This window comes from Lissotriton vulgaris, unplaced genomic scaffold (genome assembly GCF_964263255.1).
Source record: "Lissotriton vulgaris unplaced genomic scaffold, aLisVul1.2 SCAFFOLD_1144, whole genome shotgun sequence".
NCBI classification, from domain to species: Eukaryota; Metazoa; Chordata; class Amphibia; order Caudata; family Salamandridae; genus Lissotriton; species Lissotriton vulgaris.
This window is the reverse complement of record NW_028243070.1, coordinates 510,229-531,294: the sequence shown is the minus strand read 5'-3', so window position 1 is coordinate 531,294 and position 21,066 is coordinate 510,229. Positions and strand designations below refer to the sequence as shown.

The following is a 21,066-nucleotide window of genomic DNA, read 5'->3' as shown; positions in this document are numbered from 1 at the left end:
AATTCCTCGGAGAAACACCTCCTTTCGCCTTCTTACAAAAACTTGACCAAACTACGACAAGACTTCGGAGTCCTGTAAGAATTTTTAATGTTTAGAAGTAAGACGACTTTATGCGAACAGCACAGGGTGATTGTCTACATCAGGTGCACCACTGTGCAGTTTCATCTGGTAAATTACAAGAATTTCCCCATCGCATAGATCAATTTTTTTTTTTTTAAGTTCAGGAAAGTTTTATTTGATATTAATATGAGAAAATCAAGGTGTCAATACAGAGTACAAAAGAATATAACACATCGAGAATTATGATAATTAAGCCAAACACAAGATTGCAAGTACTATCAAAAAGAAAAGAGGAAAAACCTGGGCACTGGAATGAAAAATGGTAAAAGAAAATGAACGTTAATTATAAAAGCAATAAAGAACCTGAAAGAAAAGCAAAAATGGTACAATGAGAGAAAGAAAAATGGAATACAATGAGCATTTAAGGAGGTTTTGGAACTTCTTGTTGTTGGGGCCGTGGACGGAAGGAACATTTAGCACAAGTGTCCAAGTAAAGCGTGACAGGGAACCATAAATCCAAACGCTTTGCGGCCATGTGAGCTGGAAAAGCAAAAGCAGTGTCAAGTCTGTGATTATGGCAAACGTTAAACCACCACGCCTTAAAGGAACTATTAGAGGAGTCCTTCCAGTTTACCGTTATCTGTTGAAATGCCGCTGCCAGTAGTAAGTCAATAATCTGAGGCTTTAGTTCAACATTATCCCAACAAGGGGAGAGGCTACCCAAGAAAATGTTTATGCAAGAAAAAGGGATACATGTGTGAAAAATCAAGTTAATTTGAGCCCAGACCTGTAACCAGAAAGCATGGACAGAGGTACATAAGAACAACATATGAAACAAAGTTGCATGTGGGGATGAGCAAGACCAGCATGTATGAGGAGTGTTTGGGAAGCGTTTATGGAGGTCAAAAGGTGTATAGAGGAGTCTGTTGTAAATAAAAAACAGGGATTGTGTCAGGGTTGCAGCTCTTGAGGATTTACGGATCTTAATCCAAACTTTTTCCCATAGTGAAATTGGCCAAGACGTGGAGAGGTCATGTTCCCAACATTCCTCGACTTTAGATTTAGGCCTAGAAGAGTGAATAGTATGAAGGTATTTATAAATGGAGGAGGCCTTTAGAGTCTTACGTAAAAATGAATGAAGTAAAGAGACGGGAGTGGGAGAAGCAGGAGATGGATGTAGCTGAGAAAGCTGATTATAAGTTGTCAGTACAGCCTCCCTAAGTAAATGATAGTTACGAGTGAAGGAAGTTGGTAAGTCATAGAGGGAACGGAGAGTGGTGAAGGACAAGAGAAAGAGGATTGAGAAAAGAGTTGAGAGATCCATATCAGTCCCCTGTGATGCCATGCTTTCCAAAAGAAAGGTTTGTTACGAATAAGAAGTGTGTTATTATGCCATATGGTGGAAGAAAGGAAATCAGCAATGGTCGTGGGAGGGGAATGGGAAGAAGATAGGAGCAGTTTGGTAGTAAACTTATGAATGGGAGTGGAAATGGAAGAAGGTTTACGGGAGAAGGAAAGATATTCAGCAAAGGAAAAAGGAGAAAGAAGAAGACGTTCAAATTTAGCCCACAGAGGACAGGGGGTGCTTGAATCTTGCAACCAGAAAGAAGCTTGACGTAGTAGGAACGCCTTATGATAAGCAGGAAAGTTTGGAAAATTGACTCCACCCTCTGTCTTAGGGCGAGTCAATCGAGCAAGAGACATTCTAGGCTTTTTCTTATTCCAAAGGAAGGACATCAGAATGGAGTTGATTTTTTTAAAGAATTTGGAAGGAATAGATACAGGAATATTGGAAATGGTATAGAGGACTATGGGAGATAACATCATTTTAATAGTGTCAAGGCGGCCCCACCAGGACAGGTAAAGAGGATGCCACTTAGACGCCAGATCCGTTAATTTTTGGGTACATTTGGATAAACAAAGGGAAATAGTATCTGGGATGGTAGGTGTGATATGCAAGCCAAGGTATTTAATATGGGAAGATTTCCATGTGAAATTGGAGGCAATAAAATCGGGTTTAAAGGTAAATTTCGTTAAAGGTAGGATCTCACATTTATCATTATTGAGTTTGTAGCCAGATATTTGGGAATAATCATGCACTTCAGCAAGAAAGGCGGGGATAGAATCAATAGGGTTAGAAACAAATAGAAGGATGTCATCCACATATGCGGCTAACTTGACTTATCGCATAGATCAATTGACCCAGGGAAAATGTATTCAACACACTCACTTCACAAGTGCGTACAACTGGCATGACGACACACCTCAGTGTCATTCCTGTTTCATGACTCAGAGATGCCTTCACAGCAGTTAAGCAGCCCACATCAAATAAAGGGACACTCTTGGTTGATCATGCAGCAGCGACTAATAACACTATTCAGGTTGTCTGTAACCAAAAGATTACACACAGCCCACCATGTACCATCCCTCGGGTGTACAGAATTGTGAACAACTCTTTTCACAGGAAGGAGTCCCTCATATTTCAAATCAAAATTTTGCATCTCTTTACATTTATCCTTTTCAACATAACACAAGACCCAGCCCATACATTGTGCTTTTTTATCTCAAACCTCCCATCATGACGTGCTTTCATTCTGAAACACAGAACCTGGGATGCTGGAATAAAGAACCTAATCATGAGAGAAGCGGGGATTTTACTATATTATAGTAGAAAACCCTTTTATCCAGAAATAAATCTTTCTTTCTAGAGTCCCCTCACCCACCAAGGTTTCCTCTTGATGGCATGCTTCATCATAGGGGTCCTCTCAATCCTCTGCAGATTGAAGCGTGCTGAGACTTGCGAAAATACGTAGGAGCACTTTATTTTGAAAAATGTGTAGTTCAGTGATGTGGAGTGGAAAAGAAAGTGGGTTAAGAATACCTAATTAGTGGGCTGATAATTTATTCCTGCTCCTAGTTGGTATGTTTAAAAACAGGGATTAATACTGGGGAAAACAGTCTAACCTTAATGAGTCAAGTGTGCCTAGTATATGGTTGACATGTTTCATAGATATCTGGTTAGACAACCTGCATGCACATGAGCGATGGCAGATGTGAATGTCACAACAAAATGTTATTTTGGGAACTTGGACAGCAATCTAATGACCCTAGTGGAGGTGTTACCAAGTGCCTTTTTCGCCAAGCATATGCAAGATTTTTGGGCATAAGGTGCTGCAAATATATTTGAAATGTTTCTCCTGACGGGCATGCTGCAGCTTCGCGATCAATGGTGCTATACCGACTTTCTACCGCTTTCAGCTTGAATGATGAAAATGCTATGGTATTTTTGCTACCTGGACTTGCTGACATAAGACTACTCCAATTCACACAGTGCTTGCATCAACAGTTACATTACATTTAGGCATTCCTGTTTCAGTTTCTATTTGTTGTGAATTTTGATGAGGGATTTTCAGTATTTTCCATTGGCGTGCCATACGCTGAAAGAGCATAGAGTGGAGTGTTGTAGAGTATAGTGACATATAGTGTAATAGCACAGATTAGAGTGGCGTAGAGTGGAATAGCATATGTGGAGTCACATACAGCACAATCTATCAATAGGGGACAAATATGGCATTCTATTGCGCTGGGAGGCCTCCGGGTAGCCATGCGCTTTACAAATGCCCTTTTCATTTAATTTCATTTCCTTAAATTCTGCATAGTGTTGCTAGGGCAACATAATACTTGCGTAAGACATACCAAACAACACAAAACCACCAAGCTTTGATTGGTACATATATAGAACGTAATGCAGTTCAAATCCCAGCCTTGTGTTACTCTGCACACAATAATCTACAGTCCACCACTCCACTCTACGTTGTTCCACTGTACGCCACTCCACTGTACACATCTCCACCGTACGCAACTCCACTATATGCTATTCCACTGTATGCCACTCCACTCTGCGCTATTCCTTAAAAAGGCCCTGGGGATCACATTCCCTGGTGCTGTGATTCCTGGCCCCCTCCCTGAGCCTGAAGTGCCCTGGGGTCTCCCATCGTCCAGGGCCGGCTTACTTAATGTGTCCCGAGGAGCCTATCTCCAGGAAACAGTAGATTTAAAAAAATTCCCTGTTGGCCTGGAGCAGACTTCTGTTCTGTTTCCCTGCCCACACCCATGCGACAAGGGAAACAAAACATTTATTGCTCCTGGCCAGAGGGAGCAAGCATAATTAGCTGCTCTCTCCGTGCGGGAGAAGTGCCGTCTCCTACACTATGCAGGAAACACGCTGGGTCTGTGGGGGCTCTGGGGCTCCCACAGCAGCCCCCCTGTGTGCTGTTTGTAGGTGCCCTAGGTGGGCACCAGGGCACCCAACTATACTGAAGGAAGGCCCCGGGAATTGAGTCCCTAGGGCCATAAGAGGCTTGGGGAGGAGGGTGCCCTAAGGTAACTATATTGTGCACACTTGCCATGCACTGCTGATATACCACACATATTACATCACTCATGACATCTTCTAGGACATCATTGATAATATCACTGCAACATTTGAAATAAAATTATTGATGAGAAAACTGTGCATGGCAAGGGCGTGAGTGATAGTTACCTTAGGGCATGAGTTATTGTTACTCTAGATAACTATAGCTGGTGAATATCTGTGTTTATTTAGTTTACAAGGTTTAAAACTTTGTTTTTTTTCAGTGAATATAAGGGCTTTTGCATTATCATTGTTCAGCATTGATTACATACATCTATGTCCCAGGGTTCTACTGTTCTGCCTAATGTAATTGCCCAGGCGGAGTTGGATCATCCAACTGCCACTTCTATATTTTTTCATTCCAACAGTGCAGTCATAACTGAATGCGCTTCAGGCCATTCTTGCCCACTAACAATCTTGAGCTGGAATGTTGCTGGTATTCGTTCAAAGATTCTACTTCCAGAATGACAATTGTTCATAAGTACCTACGACATTCTGCTATTTAAAGAAACATGGGACGTTAATCCTTTAACATATGAAGCTTTTGTGTGTTTTTCGCAACATGCTGTGGCCTCTCAGTATAGGGGCCCATCTGGTAGGCTTTCTATGGATTCCTTTGTTGCTTGAGGGTCGAGCAGAGTCATTTAAAATAAAGGGAGATCATTTTCAAGTAGTAGTCTATGAGGGGGGCCTTGAATTATATCTTGTCAACTTCTATAATAATGATTTTCATAATGTCCCCAACAAAAGATTTCCTATTGTGTTCACTTACATTTTTTCTACCTTGGAGAGGACAGTTAATACGGGTCACCATTTGTATGTTTGTCTAGCAGGGGATTTTAATGCTAAAATCCCAACTAGAAGTGAATGTCACATTACTAATGGCGATGTTGGAGTGGACACAAGGGGTCAGGCGCTGGAGTCGTACTTAGATTTACTTGATTTGTTTAACGTAGTGGAGATAGTTGGTACAATTAACTCAGGGGGGCCTACGTTAAGAGGGAGAAATTGTTCTTCTGTAATTGATTACATTTTTGTGTCTTGAAATTGGAATAATTATCTGCTGTAGCGTCGTAGCTACTCATTTTGGTGACCATAATCCTGTCGTAGCAACTTCAGATATTTAATCCCTCACGACTTTTGAAGTTGACCCTGTTAAAGGCAGGTCGCTCTCCACGCCGCACAGCTCCACCTAACTGTGCCTGTGTTCCCGCCCTCACTGCTGCCGCGAGTTTGAGCCATCAGTCTTGCTCTCTCTGTTTTTCCTGATTGCCGTTTTTTTGTTTGTCTGCTGTATCTCTAATCTATCTGCCTATTTCTGCCTATTTCTGCTCTTTTTCTCTCCTTAGCTTTTCTTTACTTTTTGGCCATCTGCCACTTCACCTTCCCGCCACTGCTTCCCCTGCCGCCCCGCCCACCTCACTCGCCCATTCGCTCCCGCACCCGCCTCCCAGCTGCTCCTCCCTCCCACCTCCCCTTCTTAATGGCGGCTGCACCGCTGGCACGCCGAAGGCACGCCTAAGGCAAGCCTGTCTGAACCCATCCGAACCTGGACCGCTCCCAGCACCAGCCAGACCAGACCCCCTGGCCCCCCCAAGCGCCACAACGCCAACATCCTCCACAAACTCAACGCCGGCCGATCATCCACCTGCATCCAGTTCTACCCGAAGCACACCCACAGACCCTTCTACTGCCGAAGCTGCAGCTTCACTAGCCACCGAACACCTGCACACCCTGCCCCTCCCACCATGGCAGGTCGCAGCCATCTCAGATGCATACTACTCGACACCCGCTCCGTCCACAAGCATGCCATCGAACTCTGGGACCTACTCGTCTCATCCTTCCCAGGCGTCGCCTTCCTGATGGGGAACTGGATGAACCCCTTCCCTGGTGCCCGACATTGCCGTAGCCATCCCGGACGGCTACAAGATCACCCGCAGGGACCGCACCAACAGACCTGGAGGAGGAATTGCCATCGTCCACAGGAATACCCTCAGAATTTCGACCAGCACGGAAGACACCCTCAGTGCTAGCGAACACCCTCACTTCCAGATCCACATCGATCCCAACACCACCCTCAGAGGAACCCTCATCTAAAGACACCCCCGGACCCCGGCCACAGTTCAGCGACTCCATTATTGACATCGTCAGCATGCACACCCTTGCATCCACAGACTACATCCTCCTCGGAGACCTGAACTTCCACCTCGAGAACGCCAACAACAGCAACTCCACCACACTGCTCAACAACCTCGCCAACCTTGGACTCAACCAGCTCGTCACGACACCCACCCACTCCCCCGGACACACGTCAAACCCTTTTTTCCGCCAGCAACCATGTCACCTTCAGCCACACCACCGAACTCCACTAGACAGACCGCAGCTGCATTCACTTCTCCTTTGAGAAACACACCACACACAACCACCCGCAATGTATCCCCCACTGCAGCTGGAACAAGGATACCAAAGACCAGCTTATCACCACCCTCGCCCAAGATCCACCAACCGACCCCACTGACACCAACACAGCCGCCCGCAACCTCAGGCAATGGATCGACGACTGCACCAACACTCTCACCCGATCAAGAAACCCTCAAACAGATGCACCGACAGAAGGGCCATCTGGTTCACCACCAACCTCCAGGCATCCAAGCAGAATTGCCGAAGACTCAAGAAGTGGGGCCACGAAAAGACGCTGGACAACCATGCAGCCCTCAAGAACACCAGCCGCTAGCACCACCAACTCATTCAAAATGCCAAAAGGACCTCCTTCAAGGAATGCATCAACAACAACGCGCACACCAGCAAAGAGCTCTTCAATATCGTGAAGGAACTCGCCAACCCCAGCTCCAGCTCTAATGACATCCCGCTGTCACAAGACCTCTGCAACTCTCTAGCCACCTTCGTCCACCACAAGATCGCAGACATTCACGACAACGTCAACACCCAGACCCACTGACAGCCGCAGACACCTCAGACTCCCCGCCCTCCAGCCACACCGGCCTCCTGGAACCATGTCAACGACGACGACACCATAAAAATCATGAACACCATCCACTCCGGCTCGCCATCCGATCCCTGCCCTCACCGCATATTCAACAAAGCGAGCTCCATCACCCCACCCCAACTCCGGAAGATCCTTCTAGACCGCCACCTTCCCGGAGAGCTGGAAACATGCAGAGATCAATGCCCTACTCAAGAAAACCAAGGCGGACCCAAAGGACCTCAAGAACTTTGGGCCCACCTTCCTGCTCCCGGTTCTAGCGAAAGTCATCGAGAAGATGGTCAACAGGCAACTGACCCGCTTCCTCAAGGAGAACAATACCCTGGACTCATCCCAATCTGGATTCCGCAGCAACCACAGTACCGAAACTGCCCTCATCGCCGCCACCAATGACATCAGTACCCTGCTGGACAACAGCGAAACCGCGGCCATCATCCTCCTGGACCTCTCGGCCGCCTTCAACACTGTCTGCCACCACACCCTACGCACACGCCTCCATGAAGCAGGAATCTGTGACAAAGCACTAAACTGGATCACCACCTTCCTCACTGGCAGAACCCAGAGAGACCGCCTCCCTCCATTCCGATCCGAAGCCACCAAGATCACCTGCGGCGTACCCCAAGGATCATTCCTCAGCCCGAACCTTTATAATGTCTACATGGCGCCACTTGCTAAAATCATCCGATCGCGTGACCTCAACATCGTCTCATAAGCCGACGACACCCAGCTGATCCTCTCCCTCACCAAAGACCCCCCCGACCGCCAAAACCAACCTCCACAAAAGAATGAAGGCCGTCACCGAATGGAGGAAGAACAGCCGTCTGAAACTGAACTCGGACAATACGAAGGTCCTCATCCTCGGCTCCACCCCCTCCGCCTGGGATGACTCCTGGTAGCCGGCCACACTGGGAGCTACACCAACGCCCACCAAACACACACGCAACCTGGGGTTCATCCTTGACTCATCACTATCAATGACCCAGCAAGTCAACGCCGTCTCCTCCTCCTGCTTCTACACCCTTGGCATGCTTCGCAAGATCTACAAATGGATCCCAACCGGAAGCAGAAGAACAGTCACCCAGGCCCTCGTCAGCAGCAGGCTGGACTACGGAAAAGCCCTCTACGTGGGAACCACAGCCAAACTCCAGAAAAGACTTCAACGCATACAGAACGCCTCCGCACTCCTCATCCTCGACAGCCACATCACAGCCCACCTGAGAGACCTGCACTGGCTCCCCGTCAACAAGAGGATCACCTTCAACCTCCTCACCCACGCTCACAAAGCACTCCACAACACCGGACCAACATGCCTCAACAAACGACTCACCTTCTACACTCCGAACCACCAGCTTCGGTCCGCTGACCTAGCCCTCGCCTCCGTTCCACGCATCCGCCGAACGACCAACGGTGGCAGATCATTCTCCCACTTTGCCGCCAAGACATGGAACACCCCCCCATCCACCTGCAACAGACCCAGGACCTGCTGACCTTCAGGAGACTTCTCAAGACCTGGCTGTTCGAGCAGTAGCAGCACCCCCGCTACCCCCACCCCCTTAGCGCTTTGAGACCCTCACGGGTGAATAGTGCGCTCTACAGATGATTGATTGAAGAAGATGATAGCAGATAATACTGAACTGATAATAGGGTGCTTAGCAGAGTCTGGGGACCAAGGGGCAATAGTAAGCTCCTTTGTAGGCCTTTGTAATGAGATTAGAAAGTCACTCTCTAAGCCTCATCGACCACCACTGCAGAATCTACAGGGGTTCGACAATGAGTGTTCCCTGTTTAACCAGAAATTGTACTGAGCCTTAGCTAAAAATCCAAGATATCACACCACGTTGTCTGTACTGCAGAAGCAGTATAATCTTGTAATGTCTTGTAGATGAAATTAAGTCATTACTCAGAAGTGGGACATTTTAACACACACAGCTCATTCATTCTAAGAATGGCAAATCCTTTTGGAAAGCTGTATCTAGCTTGCGTTACTTGGATCAGAAATCTAGCACTATCTGTTGTCATATAGATAGTGAGGCTTGTGTTAAGTATTTTATTTTTCTGAGATTTACTCAGAGAATTATCCTAATCTCGCATCTTCACTAGACCTAGTTCCTGCAGAAACTTTAAGGGTTTCCCGTCATGTAGTTTTCTTAGCTATTCAACAGAGTGCAGGTGGTAAATTTCCGGGACCCGACAGAGTACCCATTGACTTATTAAAAACTAATCTGGATATATGGGCTCCTTTGTTAACAAATGTCTTGAACAGTTTGAGCCAATCCACAATACCAAGTTCATGGGCAAGCTCCACTATTTCCCAAACTTTAAAAAAGGTGATTGATCGAAGCCTAATTGCTATTGTCATATTTCTTTGATTGCCATCCTGGCAAAGATATTCAGATGTGTTCTTTACAGTAGGATTCAAGATTGGGTGAAAGAGAAAAAAAAGTTTGAACCCATGCCAGTATGGCTTCTGGGCTGGTATTGGGACATTGAGCAGTGTCTAAACTAGAACTTGGGGGCGTGGCTTAGGAGCTGGAGGGAATGGCCGCAGCTCTGAGGAGTTCTGCGAGAGCGTAGAGTGACGGGACTCCTCCGGGATTTCTTCGTAGATGTGAAGTCTTCAGAGCCGCCTTTCCTTGGAGCGGAACCTTTCCTGCCTCAACCGGGATCAGCGCGGAACGACAGGGTGAGCGCGAAAGATACTTTTTAATGTTTCAAATACCGTCCGCGGCTCGCTATTAAGTCGTGGCCATTTTACGTATCTGTCGCTCAACCTTGCATCCCGCAGCATAATATGCCCTGAAACATGCTCAATGGAACTTTTTGTGTCAAACATTGGAATTTTGAACAATATTCTCTTATTGTTTTTTCTTGTCACCGAAATATTATGGACAACTTGTCTGTTTTTGGCAGACATTGATTGGATTTTCATATCTCCTCAGCAGTGCACTCCTGGACGCCATTTTAGAATTTTTTTTAACCTGCCTGCCAGTTCTTTTATAATAAGCTCACTGGATTCTAAATAGCAATCTCTTTTTGGCTCTCTATTGCATTGAATTCATATGGATAGTATGTTGGTTATTGGCATGTATTAATCGGTTTTTCACCTCTTCTCAGCAGCTTCCAGTATTCGCTTGGACGCCATTTTAGGTTTTTGAGCCTACCTGCCAGTTTCTTTTATTCATACATATTTTTCTGTGATAATGGCTCGCTCAAATCATAATAATGCACAGCAAATTAACACTAACTGCACATCGTTAGAGGACAATATTCCATTTAGTATTTTACAGGATAATATGGATGAAACAACTACTTACTCTGTTGGAAAAAAAAGCTCCTCTCCTAATACTTCTCGTCCAAGTTCTAAACCTAGCTCCAAAACACCTTCCACATCAGGAAACCGAGTGAAGACAAATCCTCCTTCTCCAACTAACTCTTCCTCTTCCATTTCCTTGGAGCTTTTACTTGAAGGGATACGTTCACTCATACCATACATGGCAGAAACAAATGCTCGTCTTCAAAGCCTTGAAGATATTTGGTCTCATACCGAGCAAAAAGTTGTGGATCTTAATAGAAGAGTGACTTCAGTGCAGGTAGTCTCAGATCAAGTTCCAGGTATGCACAGAGAAATACAATATCTTACGCAACAGGTCAAAAATTTGGAAAACCGCAATAGAGGCAATAACCTACGTATTTATGGTCTTGCAAGAGGTCTCGAAGGTCCTAATCCTATATCCTTCTTCCAATCCTTCCTGCCAACACTCCTTGGTCTTCCAAACTCTCCTCCACCGAATATTCAGCGAGCTCATCTCTTAGGTCAACTTTCTCGCTCATCCAACTTTTCATCCTCTTCAGCGAAACCTAGAGGTGTCATCTTATACTTTCTAGAATACATGGATCTGATTAAAGTTATACAAGCTGCCAAACAGAAGGGGAAACTTACTTGGAATGGTTCCAATCTCTTTTTTGCTCAAGACTATGCCAAAGCTACTGCAGATCATTGCAAACTGTTTTTAGACATGAGGTATGCTCTCCGCACCCTGAATGCCCGCTATGGATTGTTTCATTCTTGACTCTTCAAAGTGACTTAGAACAATAAAACAACAAATTATGAAGACCCTGCGCTTCTTCAACACTTCCTGAATACCTGTAGAGATGACTCCATGGACAATCCCCGATTATAATTGTCTTTACTGTCCCATTAATGTTTGCCGTTATTTGTATACATCCCTTTTCCTGCTGTAATATATTATGTTGTGAGACACCCTCCTAATGTTTTCTTTTTCTTTTTTATCAGGTGCGGTTTTGTGATTCTTTGATTTATGAACTTTTCATCTTATTCTTGGAGGCTGCTTTTCCCTTTGCTGTGCCCTCTTGGAGTATCCCGTCCAGTGTGCTCAGTAGTACAACTCACAACTAAGTTTAATTGTTGTCTGAATTAAGTCCCTTGTAGCCTCCTTGACCTCAACGATACAGTGCCCAAGCCTACAAGGGTTAATTGGGTTTCCCCTGCTTACAACCTCCCTTATGTGGCTCCTCCATCCCCATTCACATTGTCTCTTTGTGGTATGTCTTTTGGACATTTTTTGCACCATCAAATGTCTGACTTGTTTTGTATTCCTGCTCAGTGTTCTCTCTTTGCCTGTCCATCTCTCTTCCTTCCTTTTTCTTTTCTTTTCATCCTTTTCCTTATTTCCTTATTTTTGGTGATAATTTTTTCATTCTAATCCAGATTTTCTATTTCATTCTTTGTCGTTCTACTTTCTATCAGTCTCTCAGTAATGAATTCAGTTTCCTTATTGCTTGCATACTAACTGTTCAAGTTACATTTGATTGGTTACATTTAGAGTTGTTACATGGAATGTTAAGGGGATAAACAATCCTATAAAAAGACAACGGGTATTGACCCATTTGGCTAAATGAAATACTGACATAGCATTAATTCAAAAGACGCATTTATCTGATACTGAGGCGTCTAAATTAAAAAGATGTTGGGTAGGTAATGTTTTTTCTTTCCAAGCTCCAGGTAAGAAAAATTAAGTTTCTATTCTATGTCATAAAAAATACCAGGTATCTATTACTCATCAAGAATATGATTCGAAAGGCCGTTGGATAATAGTCAAGCTTCTCTGAAATCAAATACCTTTAGTCCTTTTTAACATTTATGCACCAGTTACTGTTGATAAGGTTTTTTTGACACATGGATCTGAGAAACTCCTTTTGTTTGGAGATGAATACATTATTTTTGGTGGTGATTGTAATCAAGTTTTTGATCCCATATTGGATAGACACTCTTCTGTTCGATTTTCTAACACTAAGATGCATTCCCAATTTACTTCTACCATATGACGTAAATCCTTAGTTAATATCTGGAGACTGTAACCCTGATACTCGAGAATATAGTTTTTACTCCCCCTAACATCACTCACAATCCCGAATAGATTACCTCTTTTTTAGTAAATCCCTATCTCAACAGGTTTCCCATTCGAAATTGGCTTAATTTTAATATCAGATCACGCTCCAGTTTATGTTGATTTTTATTTGTTACCCTTTACTCCTCATGCACTTAGATGGCGTTTCAATAATATTTTATTATCTGATCCTAATTTTACGAGCCAATTCACCTCCTTTGTTCTGAATTCTTTTCCCTCACTTCTACTCCGAACTTTTCTCCCATTATGATCAGGGACTCCTTTAAAGCTGCGGCCAGAGGCTTTATTATAAAATTTGTTTTTGTCAGAAGAAGAAATCTTTTGAAGCTAAAAATGCCCAAATGCTTGCTGAAATCAAACATCTTGAGTATATTTATTATCACTTGAACTCTGAATCTTCATTAAAAAAACTTATTGACGCAAAACTTAAGTTTAATAAAACATCTACGGAAGCTACCTCTTCATATGTTTAAAAGAGCAGTGCTCGCTATTATGGAGCTCAAAATAAAATAGGAAAATTATTAGCAAATTACTTGAAAATGCGACGTGAACGGACTAAAATAGAATCTATACGGAACAATGCCGGTATTTCCTTATTTAAAGATAGTGATATTTTAAACACGTTTGTTTCCTTTTACAAAAATATATATACTCCCAAACAACACCTAACTTCAACTAATCTTTCTAATTATTTTCAGTCTATTGATCACCCTCCACCCCATAATACTGACTTTACATATTTAGAAACTGATATCACTCTCTCTAAAATTACTCATGTAGTTTCATTCTAAAAAAGGGAGAAAGCTCCAGGTCCGGGCGGATTTACTATTGAATTTTATGCGCAGTTTGCTAATCTACTTCTCCCAAGTCTTTTATTACTTTTTAATTCTTTATTACAACAGGCGTATCTTCTGGAACTTTTCAGGAAGCCATGATCTGTTTAATATCCAAGGACAACAAAGACCTGTCTCTTTGCAAAAATTACCGTCCAATATCCTTAGTTAATCTTGGTTAAAAGATATTTGCAAAAATTCTTGCTCTTCGTATTGATCCCATTTTACCTAATCTCATTGGCCCCGAACAACTGTGATTTGTAAAAGGTTGCTTATCCTCCGATAATTCCAGAGTCTTTTTTTATGTCAGGCCCAAATAGGCCATATTTACTTTCAGGAACACAGCGTTAAGCCTACAACCTCTCAGTGAGGCCGGCCGCGTTTAGAATGAGTCCTGCATTTGCTTATCGACTGGAGTCGGCTCGGAGCTTTAACACAGCGCCATGCCTACAACTCTCTTGGTAAAGCCGGCCGCGTGGCTTATGGGGTAGCAGTCCAGAAGCGCCTCACACGGTGGCGTGCGCCCGCTATGCTCGGGAAGTAGGTAGCAGGCAACTAGCCCAACTGCAAGAAACAGCCCAACGGGGCATAACCGTCTCAAAGCAAGACGAAGGCCAGAGCGGCAAGGAGGAAAAGAAGAAATAGTCGGAATAAGGAAATCTGAGGGCAGGGAGGAGAGAAAGGAGAGGGAACGGTGGCTGTGGATGGCGCACTTAGGGGTGGAGCGGAAGGGCTTGCGCAACAGTGCTGGATATCATGTTGTGTATGGCGTTCAGCGACGCTGTCTAGTAGGGTCCGCAGGGATAATGGCGTCCTCCATAAGGCGCAGTGTACGATATCTAGGGGGCATGTATCGCGCGTACTGCATAGAGCACATATATCGCACTAGGGGTTTCCAAACTGCTGTAAAGCGTGTGTCTCTCACCTGCAATCTTGCCGTGAGTAGCTCTAGCGCCAGCACCTGCCACAGGCGTACGAACCAGGAGGCTATGGGCGGTGCTACAGGCCGTTTCCAGTACAGAGCTATAAGTTGCTTAGCCGCGCCTAGCATGTGTAGTGTGAGTATCCAATCGCTGCGAGTAAGCGCCTTGAGTGTGCTAGGGTGTATGCCTAGTAGGATTGTGGGCACTTCTTCAGGAATGGGGAAACCCAGCACCCCTTTGATGTGGCTAAGTACCTCCTTCCAAAAGATCGTCAGAGTCGGGCACGCCCACCATATATGCACAAAATCACCAGTCGCAGAGCCACATCTCCAGCACAGCGGCGAGGCCCTAGGGAACATTTTACTTAGTTGCAACGGGGTGTAGTACCATTGGGTGAGTAATTTATATGCATTTTCCTGTTGCGGGACACTGCGGTCGATGCTAGGTATATCACGCCATAGCCTGCTCCACTGGGAGGGCTCAATGTCTACACCCGTCGCCCGTTGCCATTGTTTCTGGTATGGATGTGCGGGAGGAGACGTAGGGTGTTGTAGGATGCGATATATTTGCGAAATGAGTCTCTTCAGCCCCCCGAGAGAGCGTGCCAATTTCTCAAAGGGCGTAAAGGGCCTGGCGGCTGCCTGGTATACCTTGTCGCTCGCGGTCCAGTGGCGTAACTGGGAGTGTTGAAAATCAGCCGACTGTGGGAGCCCGAATTCCTCTTTGCATTCCTCCCAGGTCTTGGGTGAGCCCCCGAGGAAGAGGTCCCCAATGACTCTGCAGTCTCCCTGCGTCCACTTATCAAACGCCCGAGTTCGGTGTGCTGGTGGGAAGAGTGAGTGTCCCGCTATCGGCGTGTGCGGGGACGGGAACGTTGTGAGGCCCCTAGACACAGCAATGGTATCCCAGATGTCCAGGACCGTTTTTGTGGGGGTCGCTATATACGCACTCCTGGAGCGCGCTGCCCGCGGGAGCCACGGCAGGTCCCATATAGTGCGTCCCGTGACCGCCCGGTCCATGTGGAACCAGTGCTTGTCACTTGCGCGTGCACCCCATTCCACTACAAAGCGTAGGTGCGCCGCCCAGTAATAGTGAACCAAGTTGGGGCATGCCAGACCGCCCCTGTCCCTCGGGTCCATGAGTATTTTCTGCGAGAACCGGGGGCGCTTCCCGCCCCAAACGAAGGAGGTGATCTCCCGCTGAAGGCTCCGGATGGAGTGGAGCGGGATCGGAGTGGGCAGGCACTGAAAGACGTATAGGATTTTTGGTAATATCGGCATTTTAACCGCGTTGAGGCACCCCAGCCAGGAGATCATCAGAGGTCTCCACCTCCGGAGGTCCTCCAGCACCGCTTTTCGACACTCCGTCCAGTTGACCGAGGACCAGGATTCCAGGCGGAGGTCAGCGTGAGGCCCAGATATTTGATTCGGTCCTCCGCCCACTGATATGGTACCGCCTCTTTCAGGGATGGGACCTCATCGTCTGGGATAGTGAGGTTGAGCGCCCAGGACTTGGTATGGTTTATTTTGAGGCCTGTCGCCTGCTCGTACAGACACAGAACCTCGTGAAGCGCCAGGAGGGATTCGCAAGGGCGTGTGAGCGTGAGGATCAAATCATCCGCAAATAGCGCCACCTTGTTTACTCTCCCCCCCGTGGGCTATGCCGTGTATTCTCTGGTCGTGTCGTATCATTGCCGCCAGTGGTTCCACCGCAAGGGCGAACAAGAGTGGTGAAAGCGGGCATCCCTGCCTCGTGCCTCTGTGTATCCGCAGCGGCGGCGTCAGTTGGCCGTTCACTCTGACCCTGGCCTGCGGCCCAAGGTACGGGGCCATAATGCTGGTTATCATTCTGGGACCTAGACCAAGCTTCTGGAGTACTTCCTTCAGGAAGGTCCAGTCCACCCGGTCAAAGGCCTTCTCCGCATCAAGCGAGAGAAGGCAGGCCGGGATGCTCCAATGTCGCACCTTGCTTACCAGGTGTGCCAGTCGGCGGACGTTATCAGCTCCCTGTCGGTCCCTGATGAAGCCCACCTGGTCCGGGTCTATGAGTTCCGGCATGTAGGGGTCTAGTCGCCTGGCCAGTATCTTAGTGTAGATCTTCAAGTCGGTGTTTAGGAGGGCAATAGGTCTGTAGGAGGCACAAAGCGCAGGGTCTTTCCCAGGTTTTGGGATCAGCGCGATCTCCGCCATTCTCATGTCGGCTGATGGACCCGACTCGGCGGAGAAAGAATGATAGAGCCGAAGTAGGTAGGGGCGGAGCTGGGTTTGAAATATTTGGTAGAAGATCAGCGGGAGCCATCTGGCCCTGGGGTTTTCCCGGTGGGGAGTTCTTTGATGGCTGCCGAGATCTCCTCATCCAGTATGGGCTCCTCTAGTTCCGCTGCACTCGCCGGCGGCAACCGAGGTCCTTCGTAGGTGTCGAGAACAGCCGCTCGCGCCTCCCGCGATGTGGGTGCCCCCGCGTATAGGGAGGTGTAATAAGTCACAAAGGCGTCCTGTTTTGCTCTCTCCGAGATAGCCGTGGAACCATCCTGGCAGTGGATTTTAGCGATATGGGCTCTAGCCGTTCTCGCTTTTAGCCGTCTTGCCAGTATGTGCCCCACTTTATCCCCACCCTCATAGTATTTCTGTTTCAGCGTTAGCAGGGAGTGTTCCGCCTTGTTGGTGCGTAGCATGCGCAGTTGCCCCCTGAGGTTGGCTAACTCCCTTCTAGACGCTGGGGAGGGTCGAGTCTTATCGCGCGTCTCCGCCTGTTTAATTTCGCCCGTAAGCTTGGTTTCTAGCTTGTGGGCCTCTCGTCTCCTTGCAATCGCTAGAGACGTGATGTGGCCCCGTATAGTGGCCTTGAAGGCATCCCACACTACTGGGAGGGGCGTCTCCGGTCGATCATTAACGGCGAAGTACGAGTCTATGGCTTCACGGATGCTGTTCACGTCATCGGGGTCTCGAAGGATACCCAGCGGGAGGGTCCAGCGTCGCTCCCGAGGGCCGCACGCAGCGTGAGTTCCACATGCGCGTGATCCGACAGCGAAATGTCTGAGATGGCAGCTTGCAATGTGTCCCGGGCAAGATCTAGAGAGGTGAAGATGTGATCAATGCGCGAGTAGGTTCGGTGGGAGTGAGAATAAAAGGTATAGTCTCGGACCCCCGGGTTGTGGTAACGCCACGCGTCGACCAGTCCCAGGTTTGTGATTTGTGTCTTGAGCGCAGAGGACATTGCGCCTGCACCGCTGTACGCGTTTTCCCCACGATCTACGTCCGGGCCCCATACTAGATTAAAATCTCCTCCCAAGACTGTGCGCGACTCGTCGGATTTGAAGTGGTCTCTCAGGAGCGACTGGAGATATTTGTCCTGCGACCGGTTGGGTGCATGTACGTTACCCAGGGTGAACTGTATCCCCCCTATTTGCACCGTGGCCCGGATGAAGCACCCATCATTGCTCTTGTATGGTTTGGTGGGTCCCTGTCTACAGCCCGTTCTACACAGGATTGCCACCCCTGCCGTTTTAGTGTCAGCCGATGCCCAGAATTGTGTGGGGTACCTAGGATGTGCCATGCGCCCAGTGTCTCCCCGCAGGAGATGCGTCTCCTGCAGGAATATGATGTCAGGGGAGTGGTGGAGGAGGTAGCGCCATACCTGATTTCGTTTGTTGGGAGAGTTCAGCCCCTTGACATTGAGCGACACGATCTTGAGGGGCCTGGGGACATACGTCGTCATTGCACTGGGGGGGATGTTGTCGCCTTACCACCCGATGCCCTCCACCCCGCCTGATTGGAGACGGTCACCTTCCCCCACACCCACTGTTGACAAATCGCGTGCGCACCCACAGAGGTCTCGGGGCCACCACCCCATCCAAAGGCAAAAGAGGGGACAGCATAGGGACAGCGCAGGAGAGAAGTAGGAAGAGTAGGCAGAAAGGAAGAACAGAAAGAACCACGGGAGTAAAGAACCATAGCGGGCCAACAGGGCCCTAGCGTAGTGTCCCACGTTCCGGACATCCTGTGCCCGAGGGTTTGGATAGTCGCAGGAATGTCACTTCCTATGGGACAAAGTGGAGGGGGTTGTGTTGAGGGTAAAGATCCCTGTAGCCTCGGAGCTCGCCTGCCCCGCTGCCCAGGACAGTTTCGGGGGAAGCGAATCTGGTGCAGTACAAAGAGGGGGAGAGCAAAATAAAATCCATAAGGCTACCTGGATCCATCGACGGTGGTCAGAGCTCTGTGGCAAGGGCCGCCCGGATGTGTCGTCACGTTCGGCCCAGGGGGACCAACATCTTTCCACGGCTCCCCGCGGAGACACTCCGTAAGGTCAATCCGGGGGGGCTTGACAGTAGTGGTCTAGAGTTTTGTCAGTGCAAATCACGGGGTGCGAGGCCGCGACGCCTGGCTGTCGCAGTCGTCTTCCAGGGAGCGGATGTGCTCAATGATGTCTTGCTTGGCCTGTGAAGCGGATTGCTCGTCCATTGGTGGTGTTCGGTGCCGTCTGGGCACCCTGGTCCACTCCGGGCGAGCCGGGGTCCTTTCTTGCTGCTTGGGGTGGGAGGGGCTGTGAGCCGGTGACTCCGAAAGTTTAAGGAGCTGTGCCGCCTCATGGTAGGATCGGATAACTCGCCGCTTGTCTTCCCATCGGAATATGAGGGCAAATGGGTGCCCCCACTGGTAGGGGATGTTGAGCGAGCGCAGCTTCTCTGTCACTGGGCGGAAGACCTTCCTCCTGTGCAGGGTGTTGGGGGCAAGGTTTTGAAAGATCTGGATCCTGTGTCCCCCGTAACGGAGATCCGGCTTCTACCTCGATGCCTTTAAGATGGCTTCCTTCTCCGTGAAGTAGTGGACACGGGTCAGGATGTCCGGTAGGAGCCCCGATCTAGTTCCGGCTCCGTAGACCCGGTGAGCGCGGTCCAACAGCTACGGAGAGGCCTCCTCGTCACCCCACACCTTGTGCAGGAGCTGCGCGATGTAAGCCATGATGTCCGTCCCTTCCTCGTCGAGTGGCACGCCCCGGATGCGGAGATTGTTGCGCCGACCCCGATTTTCGAGGTCCTCCTGCTTAACCTGGAGCTCTATGTTTTGTTTCTCCAAGGCTGTCACTTTCTGCCACAATTGCTCGAGGTCCTCTGTGCGGGTGTCCATAACCTTTTCGAGACTGTCGACTCTGTCCCCCAGCTCTGTTACCTCTTTGCGCATCTCTTTCACGCACGAGTGCACTTCTGTGCGTAGGGATCCAATTTCCGACTTGAGGTCTGCCATGAAGGAGGACATGAAGGCCTGCGTCACCGGCGGGGAGTCGTTCTCGGTGCGCGGCTGCTCCTCGACCGGAGCAGTCGCTCCCGCCTTGCCCCACATTGCGACCACCGAGGTGCCCTTCGGCGCCACCGCCTGGTCCGCCTTGCCCCCTCTTCCTCGGGTCATCTCCGGGCCAAAGTGTCGCCCCCCGGGGTCTGCCAGCAGCCAATGTGGAGGCCTCAGCCCTTCTCGTACCCCCCTGCCCTCCCCAGGGCTGCGCGGTCAGTCTACAGGACCTTGGCTTCAGGGGGTTGTCTCACTTGCATGCACCCGGGCAGGCGCGCCAAGATCCGGGCCTCCAATTCGTGGAGTGGATGCAATCCCTCTCCGTCGACACCCCCAGCAGGTGTCCCCGGCGTCCAGTCTCGCTCCAGCCGCAGGCCGCAGTCACTGCTCGTCACGCTCGCCACTCGCTCCCTCCTTCGTGACCCCAGGGAGGGGGGTGGGCTCACCTACTGCAGCCGCTCAGGGGGCTCCCCTCCAGGCGCTGGGCGAAGTGGGGAACGGCAGGGCTGAGGCGTTGAGGCTGTCAGCGCGAAGATCAGGGATCGCCGCGTCCCCCAGGAGCTGCCGCCATCTTAAGGTCAGGCAAGTTGGGCCGATCTCAGGCCGCAGCCGAATACCCCCGCATGGAGTCTCGCCCTCCAGGTCAGTTAGGGCATCAGGCGAGCGGTTACCTCCTTTCCGCTGCTGTGGAGGGGAAGTCCGCCGAAGCAGGAGCCCGGGCGTCACACGCAGCCTCAGGTCCGGGGTCGTCAAGATGGAGGCGCCGTTGCAGGTCCCAGGCGAGTCTGGAGGGTCAGCATATAGCAGGCAAACAGCCGCGGGCTCCGAACCGGTAAGCTCAGCTGTGCAATCCGCCAGTCCGCCTCTCGGTCCTCGGCGTCGGGTCTGCTCCCCGCGTGACCGCTGGCTCCTCCGTCTGCCCGCCGCGACCAGTGCGGCCCAGCGCCTCGTGGGGAGCCGCGGCCTGGCCCCGTGTGTCTGGCCGGGCCTCAGCGACTTCCGGTTCGGTCGCTCCTCCCGCCGGGGGACTCCAGGGTGCCCTCCAGCTGTTCGGGCGATGCGGGGCTCACCAGCTCTCAGGCGCTGCCCTCCGGGTCTCCGCACTGCAGTCCGGTGCC

General features: G+C 49.0%; 1 protein-coding gene across 1 annotated transcript in view; it reads right to left on the bottom strand.

Annotated features, from left to right (window-relative positions):
- The window catches only part of LOC147668717 (phosphatidylcholine-sterol acyltransferase-like), a 302,002-nt gene that overhangs the window by 146,300 nt on the left and 134,636 nt on the right, over positions 1-21,066 (bottom strand). The window lies entirely within an intron of this gene.